The sequence below is a fragment of the Tenrec ecaudatus genome, chromosome 2 (assembly GCF_050624435.1).
Source record: "Tenrec ecaudatus isolate mTenEca1 chromosome 2, mTenEca1.hap1, whole genome shotgun sequence".
NCBI classification, from domain to species: Eukaryota; Metazoa; Chordata; class Mammalia; order Afrosoricida; family Tenrecidae; genus Tenrec; species Tenrec ecaudatus.
The window spans coordinates 13,365,786-13,384,289 of NC_134531.1; positions in this window are offsets into that span (position 1 = coordinate 13,365,786).

Here is an 18,504-nt window from a genome sequence, read left to right on the forward strand (position 1 = left end):
TACCGATAGTGGATCCAAGCAAGATGAAATCCTGACACTTTCAATCTTTTCAATCAGTTACATACTACTGGCATATTATGCTTCTTACATGGATGATCTCACTCACTCACTCACTCACATATTTGACAATAACTCCGTAAGGAACCACATGCTAGGTCCTGAGGATACTGTAGAGGATGAAGCAGGAAACGCAGGGAGGACGTAGGATGAGTGATGGCATATTGAGGGGTGACAGTGGATGAGTTGAAACAGTTGTGGAACACAAGACTGTCGATGCCTGTAAACCTTCATCTGATTCACAATCAAGTCCTCGGGGATGATATGCTGGGCTGTGAAGCACAAAACCAGCAGTTTGAGGCATTAGATCAACACTACAGCCCTGCTGACATAGTGGTTACGAGTAAGGCTGTCATCTAAAAGTTCGGTAGTTCCAAACCACCAGCCGCTCTGTGGAAGAAAGATGGGGCTTTCTACTCCCACAAAGAGTCACAGTCTCAGAAACCCAGAGAGGCAGTTCGATCCCATCCTATAGGGTTGCTATGAGGCAGCATCGACTCAATGGCTGTGAGTTTGATTTTTTTTCCCCCTGATAACTGGTGGATTATAAGTTGGGCTGCTAATCAAGAGGCCAGCAGTTCGAGCCCACCAGCTGCTCCTTGGGAGAAATATGAAGCATTCTGCTCCTGTAAAGATGTCCAGTCTCTGAAACGCAAGTAGAGTGGCTGTGTATCCGAATCGACTCCATGGAAGTTTGGTTTTGTTTTCAGTTCACAATAGAACTTTAAGAAGTTTCATACAGGAAAACAGAGGAGGAGGAAGGGAACCCCAACAGGGAATGAAACAGTTCCTGCTCTCGTGGGGGGCCCGGTCTCTCAAAGGAGGCAGAGGCGAAGCGATCGCAGGGAGAAGGTGAACTTGCGGCATGCCGAGAAGTAAAACAAAGCTGAGCATGTGCACAGAGAGGGACAGAGGGCGGCTGCTCTGGTGAGTGGGGATCTGCCTAATTTCCAGGCAGAGGGAACATAGGAGACCCTATGTTTCGCTTGCTGGAGAGGAGCAAGGTGGGTCAGGCGGATCAGACCCGAGGGGGAACCAGGGACCCGAATGGAGTGGGAAGTCGTTGGAGGCTGAGGGACAGATGGGAGATGTTCTGACACAGGCTTTCAATGCTGAGTGGAAACGGGCTGAGGCAGGAGCGAGGGTGGAAGGGTTAGACCCGGGATGAGGTTATTGCGACAGCTGAGAGCGGGGGATGTTCTACTGCATTGGGCAAATCTGCTGCATAAGAGCTCTTTAAGGTGTTGAAAGCAGGCATGCCACTATCATAACCAGGATACTGTCATTGGAACCAATCCCTTCCATTAAGGTTACACACGCCCTGTTTGCACAGTGCCACCCAATCATTTGGTAGGAGTTACAGAGACATAAACAGAAGAGCCATATTAATGCACATAGGGGGGTGCACAGAAGAGAAGCTCTATCCAGGGGCCAGTTTAGCACCGACAAAACACACAACCCTACTCTAGATCTTTAATCCTTCCTCCTCCCTACCCCTATTATTATGATCTCAGTCCTATCTTGCAAATCCTGATAGACCAGTGTACAGATGAAAGCTTTCAATATACAGAATTCAGGATAGACAAACCCCTCAGACACAGTAATGGGAGAAATGATTCCAGGAGGGTAGGGGAAGGGAAGGTGGGCTGGGGTAAAAGGGGGAATGGATACAATGATGGTGGAATAACCCCCTTCAAAGGGAACGGATGCCAGGATAGTAGGTGTAGGCATAGAATGGCCCCAATAAAATGATTTATTTAAAGAAAGAAAGAAATTTCATTCCACCACAACATGCCAACATTTACCCACAGGCAAACCAGAGGGAGCTCAAGAGATTAGATGAAATCCAGAGAGCAGGCTACTCTTGAAGGTAAACTGAGAGATGACCAACCACACAAGCACATGGAGTTATCAGGTGAAGACCCAGATTTGACCATGAGGCTTAGCCACCTGGATTCTTGTCTCAAAGCCTTATGAAATGGGCATTAACACGAATCCAATTGGTGGCCTCACGGTTAGCAGCCTTACATGTAACCACGATACCATGTGGACTAGTTGGACATTGAATAAGGAAGACCAAAAAGAACCAATGCATTTGACTTGAGGTACTGGTGAATAATGCTGATAGGGAAATGGATCTATGTGCATATATTTATATATTAAGTATCAAGGTAGCAGACGGACTTTGGGCCTCCACTCAAGTACTCCCTCAACACAAAAATACTTTGTTCTAGTAACCTGGCATTCCGTGATGCTCACCTTCCTGACACTATTGCTGGAGACAAAAATGGGTGCATAGCAAATGTGAAGAAAGCTGATGGTGCCTGGCTATCCAAAGATATAGCATCTGGGGGCTTAAAGGCTTGAAGGTAAACAAGCAGCCATCTAGCTGAGAAGCAACAAAGACCACATGGAGGAAGCACACCAGCCTGTACGTTCATGAGGTGTCAATGAGATCAGGTATCACTATCAGGCATCGAAGACCCAGAACAAAAAAAATCATGTCAATGTGAATGACGGGGAGTGTGGAGTGGAGATCCAAAGCCCTTCTGTAGGCAATTGGACATCCCTTACAGAAAGGTCACAAGGAAATGATGAGCCAGTCAGGGTACAGCGAAGCACCAATGAAACACACAACTTTCCTCTAGTTCTTTAATGCTCCTGCCCCCCCATTATCATGACCCCAATTCTGCCTTTCAAATCTGGCTAGACCAGAGCATGTACCCAGGTACAGGTAAGAGCTGGAAACACAGGGAATCCAGGACAGAGAAACCCCTCAGGACCAATAATAAAGTAGCGATACCAGGAGGATAAGGGGAAGGTGGGGGGAGGGGGGAGGAGAAAAGGGGAACTGATCAGAATGATCTACGTATAATCCCTTCCAGAGAGAAAGAAAATAGAAAAGTGGGTGAAGGGAGAGATCGGTTAGTGTAAGAATTGAAAAAATAATAACAATTTATAAATTATCAAGGGTTGCTGAGGGAAAGAGGGTGAGGGAAGGAGGGGAAAAACAGAGACCCCCATACCAAGGGTTCCAGTAGAAAGAAAATGTTTTAAAAATGATGATGACAAGAAATGTACCAATGTGCTTGACACAATGGATGGATGGATTTTGATAAGAGCTGCAAGAGCCCCAGTAAAATGATTAATAAATAAACATCTTAAACAATAAAAAGACAACCCAAAACAGAAAGTCCCACAGACTGCCAATTAGACAAACAAATCTGTCTTGGAAGAAGTACAGCCAGAACGGTCCTTAGAAGCAAGGATGGAGAAACGTCAGTGGTCCCCGGAGAAGGGGAGGAGCCGTGACAAAGGGGAAGGGACTCGAGGAGATGGACTGATGCGGTGGCTGCAGCAATGAGCTCAAACACAGAGCGATTGTGAGGACGGGGCAGGGCTGGGCATTGCTTTGTTCTGTTGCACATGGAGTTGCTACCTGAGACTCGATGGCACCCACCAAACACCCCCTGTCCCCCTAGGTAAGCAGCTACTGTGTTCCCAGAAAGAAGCTGATCTCAGCTCCACCTGGAGGACTGCACATTGTGCCAGCACTTTCTGAGAGAGGAAGGATGAAGAATGAAGGGCTTCTAAGAGGCCGACCTTGCCCCTTCTCATCCGTTGAGTCTCAGGATTGCTTTAGAACTTCCTCAGGAGCCCGAGGTGGGCTAACAAATCCTCAAAATAAAAATGGTTCCTCCCAAGGAGGGAGGTGGGTGGTTTGCCCGCTCCTGCACTGTTGGGTCTGAGCCCCTGGTAGCAGCCACTGTGTCCATCCTCTTCCTCTACTTTCCCAATCATGACGTCCTTCTTCAGGGGCTGCTCTTCCTGATAACATGTCCACCGCACGTAAGACCAGCTCCATCCATCCTCCCTCCGAAGGAGCATCCTGGCTGTACTTCTTTGATGACAGATTTGCATGCTCTACTGGCCGTTCGTGGTGCTTTCAGTAATGTGTAGCAGCCCCAGAATCAATTGCAGCCTTCCTGGTCCGAATTCAAGGTGCCACTCCAGGGGAAGGCTTGCTCTCTTGGTTGGCTCTGGAGGAAGCCTCTGGTATCGCCGAGCTTCTGGCCCCTCGGCAATCTTCATGCCACGTGTGTCTTTCCTTGTCTCTCCTTATCTCTTCTATACCTTAAAAGCGGTGGGCAATTGTTCCTATGCTTGAGCCCATTGTTGCAGGCCTGGTGTCCTGGATTAGGGAGGCCATAAATCCAAGGTCTGGGGTCATTGTCAGAAGAGTAGACAGAGAAGAAAGTGGTCCTGTGAAGACAGAGAAGGTAATGTAGGAATGCCAAGATTACTGGAAGCCACAGGAAGCTGGAAGAGGCAGGGGAGTCTCCCCTTCCAGGTCCTCCAGTGTGTGTGCGCGTGTGTGGGTGGGTGGGTGGGTGGGTGGGGTGGGGGTCACAACCCCCCAGACTAGCTGGTCACAGACCCAGCTTCCAGAGCCATGAAAAAGTCCATGTCTGTGATTTCAAGTCAACCTGTTATGGTCAAGATGCGTTCTGTGACAACAGCATATTCTAGAAGCTGTAACACCTGTGTGTGAAGGGACCCCAGTGGGCGCTATATTGGTTCCACATTGGGCTGCTCACTGCAAGGTCAACAGTTTGAAACCTGTAGCTGCTCTGCCAGAGAAAGATGAGGCTGTCTACTCCTGTACGGAGAGACACTCTCAGAAACCCACAGGGGCAGTTCTACCCGGTCCTGTAGGGTCGCCATGGGTTGGCATGGACGGGATGGCAGTGACTTTTTAACACAGGTGCCCAAGTAGTGTACAGGAAGGTGTTTCTGGGTGTTGCCACTGGAGAAGGCCCTGGGCTGCTAGCCCACCGGCTGAAGGTTTGAGCTTACCCTGCTCGGAAGAAAGGCCTGACAGTCTCTTTCCGAGAAAAACAAAACAAAACAACCAAACCAAAACCAGACCCTGAATACCCCGAGAGGCACGCTCTCCTCTGACACACGGGAGGTCACACGGTCACACGGTGACCTCCAGTCTGAGTCCTCGGACTCGAGATAAACTGGCCAGATGAAGCAGGCTGAGGAAGGCCAGGGGCTAGGGCAGGGCTGGACAGAGGCAGTGAGGCTAGAGCGAACCAGGGGCATAGCGGAAAAGCTCAGAGGGTATAAAGGCCAAGAAAATCAGATCGGATCCATTCATTTACCTCGAAACAACTGAAGCAAAACGCAGAAAGGAACTCCCCACGGCGGCATCAGGAATGAGGCAGCTTCCGCACAGAGGCGCGGCTGAGCTGGTGGGGTTTCCCCCCTCCTTTTTATTTTTTAACAAGTCCTGTCTGTTTAAGAAAGGGGGCTCGTTGTCAGGCGATGACGGTGACCGACAAAATGCACACCCTGCGCTCCTCAGCGTTTCACAAGGCTCCGCCCATGCTACCGAATGGACCTGGTGGCCCTGACTGAAACCGATACCTTTGTTCTGAGCGGGCCGATCACAAAATCAGGTGCAGGGTTATGCAGGTGGCCTGACCCCAGAGAGGCCTTGGAGTGCACACGACCTCATCTTTATTGTCCCCGCTGTGAGACATGAGTCACTGCACCCAATAAACCCTTGCCACACTTTCGAGGGCACTGGAACGGGTCCTGACGGTAGCAGAACGAGGCTTTATTGCTAAGTAGCCGAAAAGTGAAAAAGCCACCGGTCTGAGTACGGAGCATTAGCGCAGTCTCAGAAAGGCTGAGGTGACTTGAACAAGTGAAACTATCGAGCCATGTCAGGGACTTAGGAGGTCTCTTGTCGCGTTGCTTTTTCTGAATCAGATAATGTTGAAGTCAGCAATGGGCAAGTCCCAAACCTGGTGTCGCTGTTCTTATCATTTATTCATCTGCATTAACAGAGGATGATTCTTATGAAAAAACACCTTTTATTGTGAATCTGGTTGGGGTTTCTATAACAAGTCATCATTTTGGCATCCAACAACTAGAACATCTTATCCACGTCCTCCAGCCCCATCCATGATCCATGGCTTTGCCTATTCCCTCATGGCCCCCCACTATCTTGTCTTCCTATTCACCCCAATTGCCACCTATCTACCCTCTAGCCCGTTCCTTCCCCTCCCCACTTATCTTTTTAGCCTGATAACGTCCAAAGTCTGTTTCTTTTTTCTCCATTTGAATCAGTGATCTCACAGGATATTTGTCCTTTTGTGACGGACTTCAGTCCGCATAATGTCCTCTGACGCCATCCACTCCATGATGTGTTTCCTCATCAGCATTTCATAGTCCCCCGTGTCTCGGTACCAAGGTGCAGGTACCCATCCTCCCACGGATGGGCATTTAAAACCTGATGCCATTCCCAACTGCATAGCTAGTTAAGAGCAACTATGAGATAAGGACTCAAACCTACTCGTGATCGTGGAGATGAGATGGTGTAGGCATGGGCACCGTTGCCCTCTGTTACACTTTAGGCCATGAGTTGGAGACACCTTGGAGGCAACTAACAACCCCAACGAGAATTTTCAGTTGGTCAAATGGAGACTCGACAATCAATGCTCATGGAGGCAGCAGTCAAGAGACGCCATTAGGTAAAGCTGCTGCACAGACTTCTGTGAGTGTTGAAAAGCAAGGATGTTACTTATGGGACTAAGGTGCACCTGGTTCACGCCATGGTCTCTTCCACGGCCTCGTCTGCACTTGAGTGTTGGACACAGATGAAGGAAAGGCCGAGGAAGAATGGCTGCATGTAAATTGTGGCGCTGGAGAAGAATGCAGAAACCACTGTGGAAGGACTGTCCCATCAGGGTGAAATTAGGCGGAATCAACTCAATGGCAGTGGGCCTCTTTGCCACATCTCTTCTCTCATAGAGCCCCTGGTGGGTTTGAGCCCCCAATCTTTTGACCTTTCAGATCAGCAGCGGAGAGTTTAAGCACAACCAGGACTTTCAGAGTCGGACAGCCTAATTCTACCACCGAACTAACCAAGGGCGTGCTCTGGATCTTCATTCCACTGTCCTGAGTGTGACTTGTCACCAAGCAAAGGGGCCAGCCAAGCACTTCACACTAAGTGCGTCCACCTGTGCTGTTGGCAGGAATGGTTCACCCACAAGAGGCTCAGCAGGTACAGGAGCTGTCCGCAAACAGTTGTGGGTTGAATTGGAGGGGACAGGCGGGGTATTCGCCGCTGTTATCAGAGGGCTCTGGACGGAAAGGAAAGACTAGCAGGCAGAGGTTTAGTTGTGTTTGAGTGAACATGCACAAGGATTCCGGTAGGTGGGTCAACAAATTATGGAGCATCTTTCTAAGGGTGGGAACTGTGCTCATGTGGAGCCCATCCACAGACCAAGAGGCAGCACTAGGTAGGGCAGAATGAGGGGGTTTCTTAGGGGTTCTACTCACTGCCCTGGAGTCAGTGCGGAGTCAGAGTGACCCCCTGTGGGTTTCTGAGATGGTGACTGTTGATGGGAGTGGAAAGCCTGCTCCTTCTCCCGAGGAGCTGGTGGTGATGTCCAACTGCTGGCCATGTGGATTGCAGCCTCCAGGGAGTCGATAGGCTACCACAAATCAGAAGCAGTAAGCATGCAGTCATTGGCCCACCTCCCCTCAGCCAGCAGCCAAGTCTCTCTCTGGTCTTTAGCTTCTCAGCCACGTCAGCCTCCGTCTCCTTGGCCCAGGAATCCCACATGTTGATCCACAGTCCTGTCCATTATCATAGTAGAGAACTCCCCCCAACATGGGATTATAGCCACAGGCCAACAGTCCAGAATTGTAACGAATCGTCTGTGGAGTTACGGCTAGAAAGGCCGTATTAATTGACTACATCTCAGATGGCCTCTCTTATACCAACAAAATAACAGGAAACTAATGTATAGACCAACCAAAAACAGCCAACCAATATCGACTCATAGCGCCCCTATAGGACAGGGTAGAACTTGCCCTGTGTAAGCTTCCAAGACTGTAACTCTTCACAGAAATAGAAAGCCCTTCTTTCTCCCTTGGAGAGGCTGGTGGTTTTGAATTGCTGGCCTTCAGATCACAACCCAATGCAGAACCACTGTGCCACAAGGGTTCCTTAATGCACCGACCACAGTATGCATTCAATTTAAAAACAAAGTCAAAGATAAGTTGTCATAGTGGGAAAAAACCGCTGCTTTCACTATAAGGACCCAGGCAGGTGGATTGCAAAAGTCTGGAGGAAAAGGTAGCATGTGAACAATAGGCCAGGGACTATCAGAACCAGTAGACTTTAAGATAAGATTTTACTAGAGGACACACCTCACTGCCATTGAGTCGATGCCCAGTCATCGTAGAACCACCCCCTACCCCCGCCACCCCGTGACTTCTGAGACTGTATCCCTTTATGGGAATAGAAAGCCCTGTCTTTCTTCTGAGGAGCAGCTGGTGGTTTCGAGCTGCTGACCTTGTGGATTGCAGCCCAACAGGTAAACACTACACCACCTGGGCTCTTTTACTAGGAAGGAAGGATGATTTCCGCGCCCCCCCCCCCTTGCTGGGCTTTATTTATTTTATTTTAAAAAATCATTTTACTGGGGGCTCGTACAGCAATTATCACACTCCATCCATCCATCCATCCATCCATCCATCCATCCATCCATCCATCCATCCATCCATCCATCCATCCATTGTGTCAAGCACATTTGCACATATGTCGCCATCATCATTTTCAAAACATTCTCTTTCTACTTGAGCCCTGGGTATCAGCTCATTTCCCCCCTTCCCCTCCCTCCCTCATGAATCCTTGATAATTTACAGATCATTATTTTTCTTTCATGGGGAAGGATGATTCTTACTAATGAAACCCGCTCTTTGGCAAGAGCACAGAACAACTCCACACGGCATCCAGCTAGCAACCTAGCCCTAAACTCTGAAGAACGAACGAGCAGAGCTAAATAAAAGGCACAGCAAACAGGCTGCAGTCATTGGTATGAACTACACACCTTTCCCAGTAGCTAGTAGACTAAGAAGAAAAAGAAGACTTTTCAGTGCACGTCAGGAAATACCGGAGCAACAGAAAGCACCTGCTTGACTCTGTGCCATTACTTGCTGCCATGGACTGAGTTCCGCTGGCGGAGAAGCCATGTGGGTGGAGTACAACAGCTGGGGGGTGGGGGGGAGTCTTCAAGGCTGGGATAATTCAGTGGTAGATTGCCACCCCTTTCTTCCGAGGTGCCTCTGTGGGAGTTGAAACTCCTACTCGTTCAACTAGTAGGCTAGTGCCTCACCACCTGCACCACTCCGGGACTGACAGAGCAACAACACGGTCACAAAGTCACGCCAGCCCACTGCTGGGCAGATGGCCGTCATGGTGCACGCTGTCTCCTGTTTGGTCTTTTTTATAGCCCGGAAGGTTCTTCCCTGTACTAGTTGCACAGATTTTATATAAAGATAGAGCAGGAGGGGCTGGACTTTCTCAGTTTATTCCCCTCCCCACCCCCCAAGTGCTTTTGTGGTGCAACCTTTGTGCCAGAAGAAGAAGAAGGGGACCGGCCCATTAAGAGGTGAGGCGCTCAAGAAATCTATCCATAATCCTGTGACCAGAATGATAAACACAAAGCTCTTGGGGTGGGATGGGGAGTGGTGGTTAACAGGCCAAAGCAATGTGTTTCTATTTAAAGGAAGAAGTCAGAGTCCAGAGCCAGGGAAGCCGGGCAGTCTTTCTTCTCTCTCCACCAGGGGTGGGGGTGGGGTTGTAAAAAAAAGAAGAAAAGCGACCAGCAGAGGCTGGGGAAGGCGGTACTGTCCTGAGTTTAAGAGTGTGGCCTTTGGAGTCCCTGTGTCTGGGTTGGACTTCTAGCTCCACCTCCTGCTCCCTAGGTGATCTTGAGGTCAACTGGCCTCTCTCCCATATCCCTACCCTCCCCCTACCCCCAGCTGTTAACTGGGAACACATTTCTCTGTCTAGGGGACCCAGATACCCATCAGCTTTTCTACAAGGGAGATAAGATGGTCCTGTTCCTGGAACACCATTCAGGCGTTCCCTACTTTGGAGAAGAGGTGTTTTCAGGGACACTGCTCTAGATATGAGGGCCCTGGTCGTGCAGTGGGTTAAGCACTTGGCCACTTACTGAAGGGTGAACAATATGGCGCATCTACTTCCACAAATAGTACAGCCTTGGACACCTACAGGGCACTTCTCCTCGGTGCTCCAAGGTCCCCAAGAGTCCCCATGGACTGGGTGGCAGTGGTTGGGCTGTTGTTGTCGAGATTGCAAGTTGAAGGTGTAAGGTAAGAACACAGGGTGTCAACTACTCCTCACTGCCATCAACTCAATGCCTACAAGATGGGGCAGAACTGTTCCTGTGGGTTTCTGAGACTGTGCCTCTTTTCAAAGTAGAAAGCCTCTTTTCACCAAGGAGCAGCGGGTGATTTTGAACTGCTGACCTTGTGGTTAGCAGCCCAGTGCGTCACCCACTGTACCTGAGGCTCCTTGGCTAGAGGGTAGAGGGTAGACAGGTGTTAACTTGGGTGAAGGGCGAGACAATATCCAACAAGAGGGAGATGGACAAAAAATGATGGAGACAGGCAAGGTTTGACAAATTGCCAAATACAAAAATGAATTTACTTTAAATCATTATCTAATTCACAATATACAGTGAGAGAGAGAGAAGGAAATATGGAAGGAAGACAGGAAGGACTACACTGTGATATGGCAGACAATAGTTAACAATTGGAAACCACTTGTCAATAGAGAATAAATGAATGAGATGATATATTTGTTTGGTGGAATACGCTATAGCAGTCAAAATGAATAAACTAACTCTTTGTACAGCCATATGAGAGCTGTATAAATTTTGGAAATCTAAAATTAGTGAAGACAGTACCCCTCCTAGTAATAAAATTCATGTCAGTTTTGAAGAACATAGAGAGAAACACACCAGGTGTTTTTGAAAGCAGGAGTCTGTACTGTAGAATGTGGACAGAGGTGGACAGGATGGATGTCCTTGCATACTTGCAAATTCAAGGAGAGGAGGCAGAACTGGGAGCAAAGAGGGGCTCAAATTTCATAATCTATTAGTCCTCTAAAAGGTCAAATTGCATTAGGTAAATCTGCTACCCAAGACCTCTCTGGTGTATTGAAAAGCAAGGATGTTACTTTGAGGACTAAGATGTGCCTGACACAAGCTGTGACATTTTCTTTCTTCTTTCTTTTTCTTTAATCAACAACCTCATTTATTTCTCATAATTTTCCTCATAATATTTACTACATCATGCTTTTACTTGGTTATTCTGTGTATTTTCTTTTCTTTTTTATTAAATACTTTTATTGGGGACTCTTACATCTCTTATCACAATTCATATGAGATAGTTAAAGATTATTGTGCCAACCGGGTCCATAAACACATGTGGGGTTAATCGAAGGGCAGAGAGATAAATGGCTCAGTGAGCCTCGCCTTACGAGTTCTCAGTCTCTTGCTTTGTGATGGTCAGACCAGTGTGCAGCTGCCTTAAGTTGGCAAGGCTTACTTCCTACAAGACATCACTGAGGAGAAGCCACATGGACCTACCCCGATGCAGCCCTGAGTGCTGGAGCAGCCGTGTGGAGACCCCTGCCAGCGCTGAGATGCTTACACATTCACTGATTCAGCTTTCCTCCTGCAGTTGGCTTCACTGTGTGTGCTTTGTGAGATGGAGGACTTTGTAGATTGGTGTCAGACATATGGGCTAATGTTGGCCTTGTGGACTTGGAAAGCACTGGGTTGGGATGTTTTGTTGGTGTGCACTTACCCTTTATATAAAACTCTCTCTCATATATATGAGTTTCTATGGATTTGTTTCTCTTAAATACGCAGACTAACACACCATACATTCATCACCTTTGTGTCAAGCACCTTTGTACTTATGTTGCTAGCTTCATTTTCAAAGTATTTTCTTTCTAGTTGAGCCCTTGATATCAGTTCCTCATATTAAACAATTCAGAGATGAAAACAATGGGACCAACAGTTCTAGGGGGACATGGGAGAAAGGGAGGGGGGGGAAAGGAAGTGGGGGGATCAACCAACCCAGGGACAAGGGAACAACAAGTGAACTAAAATCAATGGAGAGAAAGGTGTAGGATGCCTAGTGGGGCTTAATCAAGGGCAATGTAACAGTGAGGAATCACTAAACCTGAATGAAGGCTGAACATGATAGTGGGACAAAAGGAAAGTAAAATGAAATAGAGGAAAGAACTAGTAAGTAAATGACATTTATAGAGGTCTAGATACAAGCACGCACATATGTAAATATATTTATATATCGCGATAGGGAAATAGATCTATGTACTTATATCTATATTTTAAAAATTAAGGTAGCAGATGGACATTGGGCCTCCACTCAAGTACTCCCTCAACACAAGGACACTTTGTTCTAATAATCTAGCATTCCATGATGCTCACTTTCCTGACATGAACAAAGTGGGTGCGTAAGCAAATGTGGTGAAGAAAGCTGATGGTGCCCGGCTATCAAAAGATATAGCATCTGGGGTCTTAAAGACTTGAAGACAAACAAGTGACCATCTAGCTGAGAAGCAACAAAGCCCACATGAAAGAAGCACACCAGCCCATGTGATCACGAGGTATCGGTAGGATCAGGTACAGGCATCTAAGACCCAGAACAAAATCATACCAATGTGAATGGGTGTGGGCGTGGAGTGGAGCCCCAAAGCCCGTCTGTAGGCAGTTGGACATCCCTTCACAGAAGGGTCACAAGGAAGAGAGGATCCAGTCAGGGTGTAGTATAGCACCAATGAAACATCCATCTTTCCATTAGTTCTTTAATACTTCCTTCTCCTGCTGTCATGGTATTTTCAATATGGATGTGAACGGTGGATATTGAAGAAGGAAGACCAAAGAAGAATCTATGCATTTCAATGGCGGTGCTGGGGAAGAATATTGACGCACCCTGGACTGCTAAAAGGATAAATTGGTCGGCCTTGAAAGAAGTAAAGCCAGAGTGATCCTATGAAGCAATGTTAACAAGGTTTCTATTAGCATACTTTGGATATATTCTCAAGAGCGGCTGGTCCCTGGAGCAAGACATCATGCTTGGTGAAGGGAAGGGGCAGTGAACGAGAGGAAGACCCCCCAGGAGACAGATTGACCCAGTGGCTGCAACAGTGGATGCAGGCATGAGAACCGCCGTGAAGACTGGGCAGTGCTCGCTCTGTTTTGCACAGCATCACTATTGGTCTGAGACAACTCGATAACATTAGACAACAACCTTAGAACTTCAATTCTCAGTTCTGGGCGTGTGGATGGCTGTAGTTTAAAGGACATCGCCCTTGGTAGAGTACAAGGCCAGCAAGTAAGAGGAAGACTGTCCGGAGAGGGATCGAGACAGTGGCTGCAACAGCGGGCTCAGATGGAACAATGCTTGTGGGGATGGTGCAGGACTGCACAGGGTTTCGCTGTTGTGAGCATAGAGTCACCATCTAGGGGTACAAAAGAGAACCCCAAACGCAAATATAATTTAAGGAGGGCTTCTACTAAGTCTTCCAAAGGGACAGAGACAAGACAAAGATGCAGACACAGGATCCGGATGAGGAATGCCATTGACAAGAGGTCATAATGGTGTCTGAGGATTGACAGGTAAAGGCACGAGAAACAGAGGAAGCCATTCCAAACTCATGCCTGGGGGCAGATTAACAATGCATCACAATTACGGGGTGGGGGTGGGGTGGGGAAAGGCAGCAGCAGGAATGGGACCTTGATGGCAGGAGAAAGACAAGGCTTTCTTTACTGGCTCCTAAAGAGGGACAGTCTCAGAGCCTTCTGCAGTCCCGCCTGCAGCTGTGACTCATTGATCTCCTGCCAGTCAAGACTCACAGCCTTGTTGTGTCCCACGTCCTTTCAAGTAGCCAAGTGACTGTGAAGTCTTAGACGTCAGGATGGCCTTGTGGCCATGGCTTGCACGTGTTCCTTGTTTTGAGTTTGCCCCATTTAAGACTTACTGAATGTATCTCTAGAAATAATATCTGAAGTGGGGCTCTCTTTTCTCCTCTGGGATAGTCTTTTTTAAATTAAATATCTGAAGTATAAATAACAGTTAGTTCTAGACAGACACCATTATTTTCCTGTACCTGCCTCTATATTTAAAAAGACCTGGCCCTGGTAGTATAGTGGCTACATGTTGGTCTGCAATCTGAATGGTCAGTAGTTCGAACCCACCAGCAGCTCAGAGGGGGAAAGACTGGGCTTTCTACTTCCCTAAACAGTTACAGCCTCAGAAACCCACAGGGCATTGCTGTGAGTCAGCATCGGCTCGATGGCAATTAATTAGAGTTTGGGTAGAAAATTTAGACAATCATTAGAAAGTCTTCCAGTGAAAGGTAACTTGTACCCTCAGCCAGGCCTGTGGCTGTGTCTGCAGGTACGTGTTTGAAATTGTACCACTTTGTAAAATGCCTTTTAAACTTCCTGTTCTTTGCTTCTTCCCTCTGTCAAGAACGGTTCTTTAAGAACCCCAATTTCAGTGGCTGAAAAGGAGTTCATCCTGTGCACATACAAAAGTGTATTCACTGTTTTTAAAAAAAAATCATTTTATGAGGGACTCATACAGCTTTTCTCACAATCCATACACACATCAATTGTGTAAAGCACATCTGTACATTCTTTGCCCTCATCATTCTCAAAGCATTTATAAACTACTTCTGACTCTTCACCATTATGAATAATAGGGCGGAGATCATGGTGCAGTATCAGTTCCTCCCCTCAGATGGGGGGAAAAAGAGAATTCTGCATTCAAAACGGATGAGCCTTTGTTTACAAGTCTGTTGATATCCACTATCAAGTTGGTTTTCTGAAAAAAAATACTGGACGGACAACAGTTGCAGACAACAGTGTATTGGACACTTGCCGGCTGTAGGTCTCTCCTTGTCTATTAGGACGGTAAACTCACTCTACCTCTATTGCAAATTTATTTTTCGGAGTCTTCCAGGCTGTTTGCGTTTGGATTCCCTCTGGCGGTTGTTGCAGCCTCAGGAAGGGAGGGATTCTGGCTGGAGGACAGGAGAGTGGGCGAGTTCCCTAATATTTGCTCCTGTGGGAACTTCAGAGCCAAGCCTGAAGTTGAGGTGTCCAGCCCAGTCACTTCCGGTCCTGCTTCTGCTCCCACCTCCTCCTCGGGGGCTCACACATGTCCTACAGTCTGCAGGCCTACTCCTTGCAGGAAGGACAGCCCTTTGTACTTGCTGCTGGTTTAGAACAACAGGAACAAACCCCCACCAGCCTACCAACCACCCCCCACTTAGTGCCGTTGAGTGAATGCCTATTCACTGCAAGCCTACAGGACAGAGTGGAACTGTCCTGACCTGCCTCTCTCTGCTGGGGCCACTGTTGGTTTCAGTCTGCGGCTGTGGTTAGCAGCCCCACATGTAACCCGGGTGTCACCATGGCTCCTGAGACGATAGGAAGCTGAGGGTGAGGATCTTAGCCCGTGTCCAGGCTCCCTGGAAGAGGCTGTTCTTCCCAAGTGTGCTATCTATCACTGAGCCAGGGGTCGTCTGGGCCCTGGGGCTGACTTTTCCTAAAGAGGGAATTCCAGGCTCATCTGCAGGATTCCAGAAGATCCAGGCAAAGGAAGTTGTGCTTCTGTAGGAGCTGCTGAAGAGGGAGCAATGACCAGGAGGAAGCAGAGTATCCCAGGTCCAGGAAGCATCAGGTGCAAAGGCCCGGTGGCGGGGGATACCATGATGTGTTTCAGGTCTTAGAAGAAACTCAAGGAGACCTTGTGAGTTGGAGCCAAGTGTGAATACATGTAGGAGCAGTAAGCAGCAGCTACTTTGGAGCTTCAAAATATTAGAGGAGATGCAAAAAGGTGAACTGGGAAGCAGAAAGCTCACAGACCAGTGGTGCAGAGTTTCGTGGATCTATGGTTGGTAGAAACGTGGCAGGGCACCAACAGCTCTCAGAGTTGGTCCACTCCTTCAGGGTCACCCCTGGAGGCAGGCAGGGTATCAACAGGCAGGAAGGTGGAAGGACAGAAAGAGGGGAGGTTCCCAGTTTTTTTCCTTATAAGAATGCCACATCCCCAAGGAGGCGTGATCAGACTGTGACCTGATTGACAGGTTGGACTCCACACTATATTTTCATAAACATTAAGGTCAACATGAAATCATCCAGCCATCACCCTTGGTAAAGTAGAGGGTCCGTGAAAAAGAGGAAGGCGCTGGACAGGATGGATTGACCCAGTGGCTGGCTGTCACAGTGGGCTCAAGCATAAGAACAGTTGTGAGGATGACACAGGGTGGGGCCAGCTCTCGTGGTGTTGTGCATAGGGCTGCTGTGAGTGGCGACAGAGTCCAGGCACCGAACAACAGCAATGATGACAACTCAAAGGACGGGTAGGGAGTGAAAGAGATTCATGTATGTTGGGTGTTTTGCTAAAGTGCCTGGCCTGTTATGGACATACCATTAATTATGTTGACGATGACAACTAGTTGCCTGGCAGTTAGTAACCAATCCAAACCAAACCAAGTAGGTTATGACTCATGCTGGTAGGTGCCATCCAGCCACTCCAGACCCATAGCCCCCCAGGGTACGAAACAATGCAACACTGCTTGGTGCTGCACCATGCTAGTAATTGCGAGCCTGTTGTTACAACTATCATGTCACTCCATCTTGCTTGTTGTTGTTGTTGTTGACACCAAGCATAATGTCCTTCTCCAGGGCCTGGTCGCTCCTGAGAACAGGCCCGCAGTATGTGAGACACTCTTTTTATTCTCTTTTCTAAGGACACTTCTGGGGGTGCTTCTCCCCAGAGAGACCTGTTTTTTTCTCAGGTTTTTTTCAGTCTTTTCAATAGGCTTTGGCAACACCATCAGTCAGAAGCACTGATTCGTGGTCAGTCTTCCCAAGTCAGTCTTCAGCTCTCAAATGCATATGTGGTGATTGAAAACTCCATGGCCAGGTTCAGGTGCACCTTAGTCCTCAGAGTGAGATCTTTGCTCTTCAACGCTTTAAAGTGAAGCAATGCAGCAGATGGATCCGATGCAGTACATCCTTCTTTGTGTGTGTGTGTGTGTGTGTGTGTGTGCTCCTTTTCTGGGCAATTGTGAATCCAAATAAAATCCTTGACAACTTCAATCTTTTCTCAACTTGTCATGATGTTGCTGGTTGGTATTGGTTTACATGTAGTAGGTGAACTGTTGGTTGTCAACTAGTTGAGCTGGCTCTGACTCTTGGAGATCTATGTGTGCAGAATAGGGTTTTCAAGACTACGGGTGACATTTCAGAAGCAGATGGCCAGCCCTTTCTTTGGGGTGCCTCTCGGTGGGGTAAGATGGTAGTTGAGAGCTCAAGAAACCAAAAGTCAATTACTTTGTGATTATTGAAACATCACAAAGAAGTTGTATAGGATTTTAACTCAGGGCCCCAAAGTCAGTGATCCAAGAAAACCTGTTGTCCTGAAGTTACTTCTGAAGCATGGTGTGGCAGTTACATAATCTTCTGTCAACTTGCAAAGGGGTAGAGTGTAGCCTGTCAATCAGGTTGCAACTGTATGACCTCATTTGGAGGCAACACGGAAATAAATAGTTCAGTGGAGGCCAGATACACAGGGACTCTCTGCTTCGTCTTCCTGCGGACAAGACACATGGAGCTACACTAGAACCCTGGAGCTGGAGAAGTCATGTGGAGACCCCTGCCAGCATTGAGATGATTCCACTGCCACTGGATCCACAAGACTTTCCACCCACTGGCCCGTGATCTTCCTGCATTCGATGTCCTTGCATGTGTTGTGTGAGTCTGAAGAGGAATATATAGATTTGTATCAGACATATGGGCTAATATCAGACTTATGGACTTGATCTGGACTGGGCTGGGATGTTTTCTCAATATACAATTGCTCTGTATATATAAAATTGCTGCATCTGTACACATGAGTGTCTATGAATTTGTTTCTCTAGTCCACCCAGACCAACACACATGGTAATGTCCTATGTTGCAGAATTAGAATGACTCCATAGGATTTTCTTGACTGTAATCTTTACGGCAAAGGATCACCAGGTCTTTCTTCCACAACAAGGCTGGGTCTGGTCAAGCTGCCAACTATTCAGTTAGTGTTATTGTTAGGTACTGTTGAGTCAGTTCCAACTCACAATAACCTCTTGTACACCCAAAGGAAGTTTGGCCCATAGAAATGATTGTGAGGATGCCACAGGGCTGGGCGGGGCTTTGTTCTGTTGTACACTGGGTCATTGTGAATCAGAATGGACTTTAGGGCACCTACATCCTCACAATCATTGTTATGTTTCAGGCCATTGTTGCAGCTGCTGTGTCCACTCATCATCTCTATAGTTTCCTCTTTTTCGCTGACCCTCTACTTTACTAAGCATGATGTCCCCTTTCAGCGACTGGTCTCTAATGATAACCCATCTAAAGTTCTTGAGATGAGGTCCTTCCATCTTGATCCCAAGAAGCATTCTGGCTGTACTACTTCCAAGACAGATGTGTTTGTCCTTCTGGTAGTGAATGATACTGCCATATTCCTCAC